At 60.1% G+C, this 10,873-nt stretch overlaps 1 protein-coding gene across 6 annotated transcripts in view; it reads left to right on the forward strand.

Annotated features, from left to right (window-relative positions):
- ELFN1 (extracellular leucine rich repeat and fibronectin type III domain containing 1) overlaps window positions 1-10,873 on the forward strand; it is a 105,295-nt gene that overhangs the window by 88,730 nt on the left and 5,692 nt on the right. The window contains exon 5 of one of the 6 annotated variants that reach the window (XR_002123417.1): window positions 9,192-10,071. The exons of the other annotated variants lie outside the window; for them this stretch is intronic. The gene's annotated coding sequence lies outside the window, so the exon portion shown is untranslated. Of the gene's footprint in view, window positions 1-9,191; window positions 10,072-10,873 lie in introns of those variants that run through there. 6 annotated transcript variants of the gene reach the window in all.

Genomic DNA, 10,873 nt, shown 5'->3' on the forward strand with positions numbered 1-10,873 from the left:
CGAGAGGCTGTACTTAGTGCCGTGGGGTCCACGCGGAAGCCCCCTTCTCAGCCCCCATCCCGGCTCCTCCCATAGGCAGGCTGCCCAGGGCTCTCCAGGACCTCTGATCTTGGCAGTTTGGGGTAAGGGGGGGCTGCTACAGAGGGGGCCGCGGCATCCAAGGGGATCTTCCAGCTCAGGAGGGTCCCCCGAGGCCCTCTCCTCCCATCCTGTCCTGAACACAGACCGGGAGATGGTCGGTGGAAGGGACGATGTTAAGGGGACAGTGTGTCCCACCCACAAGGGACGGGCCACAGTGCAGACTCAGGTGGAGCGCGAGCCCAGGCACACCTGAGAGCAGCGACCGGCCCTGGGCCCCGCCGCGAGGCCCTCCCCGGGGCGCCCTCCTCCCCACAGGACGGCTCCTGCTCATTCTCACAGCACAGCTCGTGTTCCTCTGTGGCTGACACATTTGTTGAGCCAGGGACTGTCGCTGGCTCTTTCCACGAGTCATTTACTTAGTCACCGGCGTCGTTTTACAGACAGGAGACCCAGGGAGCATAGCAGCCCGTGATGGAATCGAGGTCCAAGGTCACCCCATAGTTCATGTTCTTTTCCAGCTTCTCTGACCCACGAGGACAGCGGCGTGTCCTCTTCTCGTAGGGCAGACAGTAAATCCCGAGTGACCGAGAGAATGGACGATGGCTGTAGAAAGGGGGCTGCAGCCACGGGCTGTTGGCTCGGATGGAGGGTCTGAGCGCCCAGGGCTGCCAGCCAAGGCCTTCCTCCCAGGGGAGCTGGAAGTAATGGCGACGAGGCCTTCTGTCTGGTGGGGGTATCGCCTCAGTCTCAGGCTTTCCAAGGACCAAGTGACAGGGCTGAGTCTTCCGTTTGCTCTTCCATTTTTCCAGGCACGGGGCAGGGAGGGGGCCCAACAGCCTGTGGACATGCAGCAGTGGCCGAGGGCCCCCTCAGGACAGTCCTGGCTGCCCCAGGCTGGCTCCCCATTCTGCTCGCCCACCCCAGTCCCTTCCCTGATTCCGTCTGGCTGGAGGCTTGGCCGTGTCCGCTGGAATGCGTTCTCCACTCCTGGGGCTTCAGAGCGCCTGGGGCCTTCTCCCAGCCTCTGTGCAGGGCCCGAGAGCCCAGGACTCTGGCCAAGTCCCCCCACCTGGTGTCAGGAGGAAGCCCCACCTTTCGCACACTCCCTGTTTGGACCACGGGGCTGGTCAGAGGCGGGGCGGGACCTGGACCCCAGGGGCCTCCAGACTCTGCCTCCCCAGCCTCATGCTGGGGGACCCTACCCGTGGGCTCCGTGCCGCCTGCCCAGACACCACACTGGCCCTTGCCTGTCCCTCCCGAAGTGTCTCGGTGACTAGCAGGAGACCAGCCTCTTCCAGATCAATCCCATTTTGGCCTTTCAGCTATAATTAATGTTTGCTGTGTTATTAGATTGATTTTTTATAGACTCTGAGAGATGAGGAGGATTTACAGAGCTGGCCCCGGTGAGCAGAGGGGCGGCTGTGGGTGGCACCCGACCCTTCTCAGCCTGGGCGCAGCACACGTCCCCCAGGAAAGACGCCACCCCAACTTGCAGGCTCCTTGAGCCGGTCTCCCCTCCAACCCTCCCCTCTGCCCGCCGGATCCTTACAACAGCAGGGTCCACTCAGCCCGTGCGTGGAGCACAGGTGCTGCGGCTTCTCATGCAACGCTGCCCCCCCCCTTCTCCAGGACCCACGAGGGAGGATGGTCTGGCCCCCCCAGCAGGTGGTGTCACGTTTCTTAGCTGCTGCTTCCAAGACAGGAAGTGGTCGGCCAGGCTGACAGGGCTGTGCCCAGGGGCACAGTTTCCCTTTGCCCATGCTGCTGGCCAAAGTGGCCCAGGGATGCCCAGATTCAAGGGGTGCAGGGACAGACCCACATGCTGGTGGAGGAGGGTCAGGGTCCCATCGCACATGAGCAGTGGAAGGGGAAGGTGCAGCCATCTTTTGGGAATCCTGTCTGCTGTAGCAGCCGCTGCCCGAAGCCTTGTCACTTCCGTGTGAGCCATGCTTTTCTCCTCGGGACAGCCGTTCTGGAGGGTCTGTCCTTTGTCAGTTTGTTTCCTCTGTGTCCCTCATGCCCACTGTGACGTCCGTCTGTCCACACATGGATGGCTTGGAACTTTGCAGATCAGTTCTGGGGGTGCTCTCACTATCCCGACCTGGCCGAGGGAGCTGGGGTCCCCCTCCAAGGCCCTGGGAAGCCCCACGCTGGGGCCAGCCTTCCCGCATGGCCTGTCCCCCAGAGGCCAGGACTCACCACGTGAGGTGCCCTCTGAGCTGTTGCAAGTTTCCCCGGCAGAGATGTGTACTCTGAGCCGAACCTGAATCACGGAAATCTGTACAGGAGATGAAACCGCACATTTCACCTGACAAATGGCCGCTCAGTTACCAGGTGGTTCATGGCATTTGCCTGTGTGGCGTCCAGAGCCCCTCGCCGTGGGGGGCCTGAGCTCGTGCAGCCAGGAGGCCTCCACCAAAGCGTTCCTTGTCTGAGCAGGTAGCCACGATCTGGACAAAATGACCCCGAGGAAGTGAGAATGGCCCCAGCCCCCCAACTGTAAAGGCAGCTCAGGAAATGAAACCCCACACAGATCTTACCCAGGAATGCTGGATAAAAAATCCTCAGTAAGACACCAGCAAATCCAATTCTACAAATATTAGAGAGATAATCTGCCATGATTATGTAGGATTTATGGAAAGAATTCAAAGGTGGCTTAATATTAGAGAAATCTATTAACATAATACGTAGTATTGGCAGGTTAGCCATAATGCCATATTCATAAAGGACAAAGGTGTGTGATCAAATCCAATGCCAGCGTCTGGCTTTAAAGTAACTGCTAAAAATAGAACTGGAAAAATACTGTATCACAGTGAAGAATCTTGTCTCAGTTGAACAGCCAGCACCATTGTAAAAGATGAGGTTTTTAATGACTCCTAGTCAAAAACTTTTATATTAAAAAAACCCACAGTGGCCTTTATCACAGCCCAGAAATTCTGGACATAGCAATAAGACATGAAACAGAATTAAATGGAATGTTTACAGGGCAGAATTGCAGTTATTTACAGGCAATATGATATGAGACCTTAGAAACCCAGGAGAACCAACTGAGAAAATAGTTTAATAGGAGACCTCAGTGAAGGCCCTGGGTTGGATATAAAACATACAGATCAATAATTTTCATCTGTACCAGCAACAACCAGTTGGAAAACATAATGAAATAAATAGTCCCCACTCACAATGGCAACAAAAAATGCCTCACAGAATTTCCAGGAATAAATTTACAAGAAAAATGTAGGATCATTATGAAGAACTCTGTAAGTTTTCCCGAGAGATGTGAAAGAACACAGGGATGAGCCATGTTGCACTATTACCAACGGGAAGCTTCTCCCGACGTTAGTTTATAGGTGTGATGCACCCGGCACACCGCGGCGGTTCCAAGAGCCGGACGGGGTTCGCTCTAAGGGTTCATCGGAGGGAATGGGCGCATGGAAGAGGGGTGACAGTGGGTGTCTCTCCTACTGGAGGAAGCGTTTTACAGTTCCGAGGGTTTAAACAGTGCAGGTTTGGAGTCAGGAGAGAGGGGAGGGGTTTTCAGTGGGACACAACAGTCCCACACAGAGGCCTCCCTAGGTGACCATGTAACAAGGCATCACCCCAGCAGGAGGCTGTGAGCGAAAGGGGGTCTATTCATAATTACCCTGGGACGCCGGGTGGGCGTAAATGAAGACCGTCCCAGGAAAACCATGACCTGGGGTCGCCCTCCTGTAGAGGCATCTGTGGATGGAGAACGTGCATGAATTCAGTTGTATCTGTTTTCTCTCCATGCCTGGAAAGGATGTACGGGGTCCGGCCCCACTTGCCAGGCGCTTGCCGTCTGGACTTGGACCCTGATGGAGAGACATGGAGTCCGACCTTTGCAGTCCAGGGTCACAGTGAGGCAAGACAGCAGCTTTGGGGTTACAGAGGGGAGGTGTGGGAGGTGTGAGTGTTCCAGGTGGAGGGAACAGTATCTTAGAGAAAATGCGAGAAACACAGGCTGACCATCACCTCCTATGCGAGGTGGGGACAGGCAGGGACTGTCACCGAGGTCTGGCTGGCCCTTGAAGGTGTGGACTCTCTCGAGGGCACTGGGGAGCCATGTGGGGCTGCGGGGGAAGGCGGGGGCCAGGCTTGACCCGACGTGCCCTGAGGGTGGGGGCCAGAGCGTCCTGCACCAACGTGAGGGACCAGGTCACTCAGCATATGGCGTCAGGGCAAGGTGCCCGTCTGTGGGCTGAAATCAGTGTTGACCCTTCTTTACATCAGTGAAATACTTTCTGGGCCAACTGAGGGTTAAATGTCAGAATTCAAACTGTAAAGATACCAGTGGGTAGAGGCGGGTAGAGTCTGGCACTGGGGAGCTGAGTCCCCCAAGCTGCACAGCAGTGGGGGTGGGGGTGGGGGTGGCAGGGAATGGATTGGTGAGATGACACCCACGTCAGCAAGAGCCTTGGGCCCGGGCCTCGCGGAGGGGCTGGCTTCCCTTACAGGAGACCCCTTCCCGAGAGGCCAGCTTGAGGCGACCGAGGGCCAGGTCAGGCGGGACAGCTCAGAGGGACCCAGACGAGGCTCCTTTGCCCCTGGGACACCTGGGCAGCCCCCTCCCAGCAGGTGTCCCGGGGGGATCACTTAGTGTGTGAGGGGGCTGGTGATTGGGGGGCCCCCTGGGATCTGACTGCCATCTTGCGGTTTCTCTACGGGAAGAGCAAACACTCCGGAAGCCCAGAGAACTCTGGGTGACAGGAAGGGATTCTTGGCCGCCTTTTGTCAGAATTCCGGGGGGCGTGACAGCACACAGGAAGGAGAGAGCCCTGTGTCTGATGTGGAAACACCCGGTCGCTGAGGGGACGGTGCTGGGCTGCCCTCCGCCTTGTCTTGGACAACCCCCTGCGGCTCATCCCCCCTCGCGTGGCGGCCCCCCAGGCACACCCCACGGTGCGGGCAGGGTGTGGCGGGCATGTCCCGACCCTGCCCCAGCCCCTGAGGCATCGCCCGTGCTTCTCAGACCGGACTTTGCCTAGCATTTATTTCCCTTATTGATGTCACGTTTGAGGGCTAATTGCTAATTTATCACCTCTGCTTGAAAACCATGCCCAAACTCTTTATTACAATTAATACGGCCAGGAAGTATGCTGATTAAATGGTCACAGCGACGGTCATGGAGGCAGGACCTGTGCGTGCAAAGGCCTGACCGGGGCACGGGGTTGGCAGCGGTCACTGTGTCTGGCGAGTGGCCCCGGGAGTGGAGGACGAAGAAGGGAGCTGCGTCCCGGCATCCCCGAGGCCCCTCCGGTGTCCAAGGACCAGGCCGTGCCACGGCGCCAGGCCGGGATCACAGCTCAGAAGGGGACGGGGTCCTCAGGCTCAGCGGGGATCAGAAGGGGCTTCCTGGAGCTCGAGACTCTTGGAGGTCAGGGTTCTACTAGGAAGAGCCCAACAAGCAAATCCGCCTGTAGTCTCAAACCGGCCATCCCTCAGAACAACTGGAGAGATTCAGGTCAGACTAAAGATAGAACTTCCCAGCTGCCAGGGTTGTGAGGGAGTGATGAGGAGCAATGCCAGGTGTCCTTTGGTCACCTAGACCCTTGCCTGGCTTTGGTGACACCCTCCCAATGGCAGGGGCGGACTGGTGTTCCTGGAGAGGGTCACGCATCGTCCCTGGAGGCCAGCCAGCTATCCTCTCCCCCACGTCCCTCTCAGCGCTGGAGCAGGAAACCATTGCAAAGTGATTCCTCCCTCCAGTGATGCTGTACATCATGTTTTTTAATTTAAGAAGATGCCCAGTGGAAGCGTAACAGACCATTAAGTGTTTGGGTTCCTAATTAACTCTGCAGCCTGGAGCTGTGGGCCTGGCGGGGGAGGGAGGCGGGATGGGGCGAGCCCGTGTCATCCCCGATGCGTGCAGGACTCCAGCCCCCAGCCCTGCCCGTCGCAGGCCAGGACTGGGGGCGCACAGCTCTGGGCTGAAGCTGGATGCCTCTGGCTTTGGGGGTGGGGCCGGACCTGCGCTTTTGCAGAGCTGCGTGATGGACCCTAACGCTGTGCTCCACGGACTCAGGTGGGGCAAACACTGACTTTCTCCTGTGCAAAACCCTTTCCCGTCTAGGCCTCTGTTTCCCCAGCTTCTAACTGGGGTGACACGGATCCCTGACTCCCTGACACTGGAGAAGGCGCTCTGTATACAGTAGGCACTCGTGTGTGGGTTCCGGAGGAAATCAGAGGTCGCCCCTGTGTGCACATGTCCTGCTCATAGCAGGGGGAGACCCCTGAGGCTGGGCGCCTGTGGTCGCTGGCGGGTGTGTCTGGCACTTAGCACCCTTCCCCAGCCCCGTCCTCCCCGCACCCTCCATCCACTTCCTGGGGTGGGGGAGTGGTGCCGGCCATGGCTTCTCTGCCTCCTGCCTCCCGGAGGACAAGGCCAGGGCCAGCGGAGGTTGGGGGCTGGCCAGGCCTGACCCTGTGGCCGAGTCCCAAGAATCCTGCTGAGCCGGCAGAGCTGGGAGCCTGCCCCAGCCTCCTCGGGTAACTAGGGAGAGAACGGGAAGCAGACGGCAGGTCCTAGTGGGGAGGACCTGGGGACCTGAGGACAGCCCTCGCCGGGCCCCCCATGTGAGTACCAGGGTGCATGCTGCCGGCCTGCTGGGCCCCCCCTGCTGCCTGGAATTGTGCACCACTCCCCCAGCCACGGAGGCCAGGGGGCAGCTGGAGAAGGAAACGGGTGTCTACAGGGCGTGCCTGGACCAGGCCACTTGCCGGAAGCCTCAGAGTGAGTTGTATAGTCCTCGCCGTAACCCTGGGAGGGAGCTACCATGAAGATCTCCATTTGGCACAGAAGGAACAGGCCCAGAGGGGTTGAGTGACTTGCCCAAGGTCACACAGCCAGAGAATGGCAGCGCCCACACTCACATCCTGGCCTAGGATCGGAAAGCCTGAGATGGCAGGTGGCCCATCAGAGGGCAGGCCCGCCCCATGTTGGCTCTGGGTCGGGTCGTGCCATCTGCTTTGCGGCCACAGCACCCGGGCTTGTCCATCCCAGTCCCATGGGCTCTGTGGCAGAGCCAGGCGGCAGAGCCAGGCGGCACAGGCAGGCAGGCGCTGGCAGTAAATATGATCTATCGGCCAAACATCAGGGCAGTGAAAAGTTATCTACAACTCGCCAGCCCCCGCCTCCTGACCCGGTCCTCCGCCGCGTTCCTGTGGGCGTGGAGAGCCCACGCCGTCAGCAGAAGCCCAGCCCTGGCCTCCGGTCTGGGCTCCGGGATGGAGGAGAGGAGCAGTATTTTTAGACAGATGCGTTCCCGTCCCAGCACGGCTGCAGCAATTATGCAAATCCGGTCATAAGAAGTTTAAAAGCCTGGAACCACCATATTTCTCTATTTCATTAGTGGTGACACAGGCTGCAGAGTTGATGTAACAGAAGGAACGCGATGCCAGCCTCACGCACACTATCCCCATCGCCCCTGAGTGAGAGGTGCTCTCTGCAGCGGGGACTGTGCATGGTGGGTCGGGACGCGTACGGAGGGCTCTGGCCAGGGAGACAGTCGGCCCCGGACGCCTCAGTCAGAAGCCCCTCGGCTGCTCAGCCCTTACACGTTACAGGCAGGGACCGAGGGCTGGAGGAGGGACGTGGGGACGACCTCTGGCCCCCGCTGGTCTGTGGGGGCCTCACCGTCCTCGTTCCTGGCACATCTCACAGCTGTGGAAGAAGTGCCTGGATTTGGACATGAACTCAGGGCTCTCCCGCTGCCCAGCCTTATCAAGGCGGGTGGGTGGGTGGTCGCTGCTGGCCCTGTGCATGTCTGTGTGTCTGCTGTCGTGGCAGGAGTGACGCTTCAGGAAAGGCAGGTTGGTTTCACACATAGCGCCCTCCTGTGCTCTCCGTCCTCCCCGTCAGGCGCCTTTACATGGCCAGCCAGCTCCATCGGGGGCACTCCAGCGGAGACCAGGGACCTTGGGAGGCAGGGCTGTCCTGGAACGGAGGCCCAGTGTGTGCCCGCCCCTCCCTGCAGGCCTGGGCAAGGCCAGGTGCCACCAGGGCAGCCGGGGTCTCCCTGTGCCACCCCTCCCCAGGCACCTAGCAGCAGCTCATCAGTGGGTGCGGAGCAGACTTTTGACAGGTAGCAGGTGAGTGGCCCAGGCGGGTTTGTCCCACCCGACTAGCGAGGGACCTGTGTCAAGTCCCTTCACTGGCAGGGCCTCGGGCTTCTCATGTGGGCCGTGGGTGGCATGCTGGCTGTCCCATGCCCTCCCGCCTTTAGGACTGTGGTGAGATGTAATGACGTGATGGCTCTGAAGGCGTGTTGTCTGTCATGACTGTGGTGGTGACCAGGAACCTAGCTCCCTGACTGGGCCCTGCCGTGTCCCCTCTCCCAGGTCTATTCCCAGTGACTCACCAAAATGTGCTGAGACACAGGTGTGTGCACACTCGTGAGTACAGACACATGAGTACAGACCCAGACGCACGCACACAGGCTGGCCTCGGTGCGCACAGACCAATCCAACTGCTTAGGGCGTTGCTGGCCCTGGGGCGTGCCGTCTGCCCCACCCGCTACGACTGGGCCCCGAACCCAGCCTGCCAGGTAGGGAAGTGGCCCCATTTTAAAGATGAGGAAACTGAGGCCATTCAGCTAGCTCCTATCAGAGCCAGAAACAGAATTGACGTGCTCCTTGCAATGTAGCCAGGCTGGGCCTCGCTTTTTTCCTCTAAGAAGTAGGGTTATTGTCGTCATGTGACCTCGAGGGGCTGCTGTGAGCGAGAGTGAGAGTGCGCGGGCGGCAGACACTGGCTTGAGCCTGGTGTCCAGAGGGTGCTGGAGGGCATGGCCTCCCCTGCCGGCCTCTGAGCGGCTGCTGGGCGGCCCGGGCAGTGTGTGCAGGGTCTGTCCACCTGGGCATGGGAGACCGCGGGCGTTCAGGCTGGTGTTTTGCAAAGTGAAGACATCAAACACGCATTTCTAATCCAGTGGGTGTGGCCCAACGCTGAGAGGTGCCGGTGCCGCGTGGGCATTTTGTGCCCTTCCGAGGGTAGTGACAGCTCTCAAAGACCTGATAAAATGCAAAAAGAAGGCAAATGTTTGTGAGAAGCCACACACGCTCGGGGAGGAAGCACCTTAACTCTCATCTCACAGGGAGAAAGCGGAGGACCCGTGTCCGCGGTTCCCGGGGGGTCTGCTGAGCCCCACCCCTCCCGTGTGCTGGAGTTCGCATCCCATGGGGACAGGCTCTTCACTCCAGAAGTCAGCAGAGACGTCGACAAGGCAAACCCCAGGGAAGAGGGCCGGGCAGGGATTTAAATGGGGTGATGGGGCCAAGGGCGCTGGTGCGGGTTGGGGAGCAGAGAAGGCGGGATGGGAGACTGCGGGCTCTGGAGTCAGAAGCGAGTGCCTTCCAGGAAGGAGGGGGGTGTGAAGGGGGCGGAGGGTGAGCCCTGAGAACAGGCAGGGAGGCCGGCTGCGCGGGTGTCATTGAGGGTTCCAGGTGGGATGGTGGCTCCTGTGACAGCGTTCCAAGGTCCCTGTGGTGGAGGAGGGGTGAGTGGATTGTGGGGAGCCCCTGGCATTGTCACAGCCAGAGATGGTGGTGGCTTGGACCAGGGTGGCATGGTGGGCATGGCAGGAGATGGAGCGGATCCTGTGGCCCCAGGGGGTGTGGGGGGAGCAGAGGAGTCAGGATGCCCGAGGGTGAGGCAGGGCGAGCACGCCATATGGCCTGGAGAGGAAGCAGCCGTGTCTGAGAGTCTGGGGTCCAGCCTCCGAGGTGGGTGCGATGGCCGGGGCCAGGCACGTGCAGACAGCATTGAAGCCTCGGGGACAGTCGGAGGTTGGGCTGAGGAAGAGGGTCGCGCAGGGGACAGCGGCCTAGGAAGGAAATCGGGCAGGAGAGGGTGGTGGCTCGGAGACCCAGAGCAGGACGTGTGTGAGGAGCAGGCAGTTACCGAGGCCAAAGCGGCTGCAAGGCTGAGCAGGACAGGAGTGCGCCCTTGGAGCTGCAAGGACAGGTCTCTGTGACCTTGGGAGGTGCTGGCACAGGGCGTGGGGGAGGGCGGCTGTGCTGGAGGGACGGGAGGGGAAGGTGAAGTGAGGGGGTGGGACGGGCAGGGGCTGGAGGGTGTTCAGCTCAATTTTTATGGAGGGTTCTAGAACTGTGCTGTCTAGTGCAGTACAGACTGAGCCATGGGAGTTTTGTGGGTGGGTGTGGGGGAGGGAGACGGGCTCAGGATGCGAGGAGGGGCTTCTGAGTTGTGGGGTGCACTGAACGTGGCCCAGCCTGTGTCTTTTGTGTGGGGCCAGGGGACCAGTGGGGGCAGGTGAGTGCCCTGTGTCTCCACCTGTGACAGGATCCTGAGTCGGGGGTGGCACGAGGGGTGCAGGGGTGGGCGACTGGCCTGCTGCAGGTCTGTGCACTCTGCGGGTGTGTGAGTGAACCCGAGAGGAAAGGGCATTCTTGGACAGCCTGTGACCCGGTCAGAGCTGTTCTAGGTGCTCTGGCTGCTCCCTAGGTGGCTGTTCCGAGGCCCTGCCTGTGTCACCCCAGAGGTAATTCCGAGGGGGGCGCTGGGAGCTCAGCTGTGCAGCAGAGGGGCCTCCTGGAGGGAGGGGGCACCGCTGGGCCCACCACCCAGCCACACCCAGCAGGATGACGGGGAGGCCTCACTGTGTGACCTTGGACAAGGTCTCCCGTTTGGGCCTCAGTTTCCCCTCTGTAAAGTGAGGTGTGGAATGAGAACTCTGGGTCCCCCCCAGGCTAAGGCTGTGGGGGCTACAGAAAGGGCAGAGGTGACTCTTCCTGAGGGAGGGGGCTGACTGCCTGG

Source organism: Hipposideros armiger, unplaced genomic scaffold (genome assembly GCF_001890085.2).
Source record: "Hipposideros armiger isolate ML-2016 unplaced genomic scaffold, ASM189008v1 scaffold_33, whole genome shotgun sequence".
NCBI classification, from domain to species: Eukaryota; Metazoa; Chordata; class Mammalia; order Chiroptera; family Hipposideridae; genus Hipposideros; species Hipposideros armiger.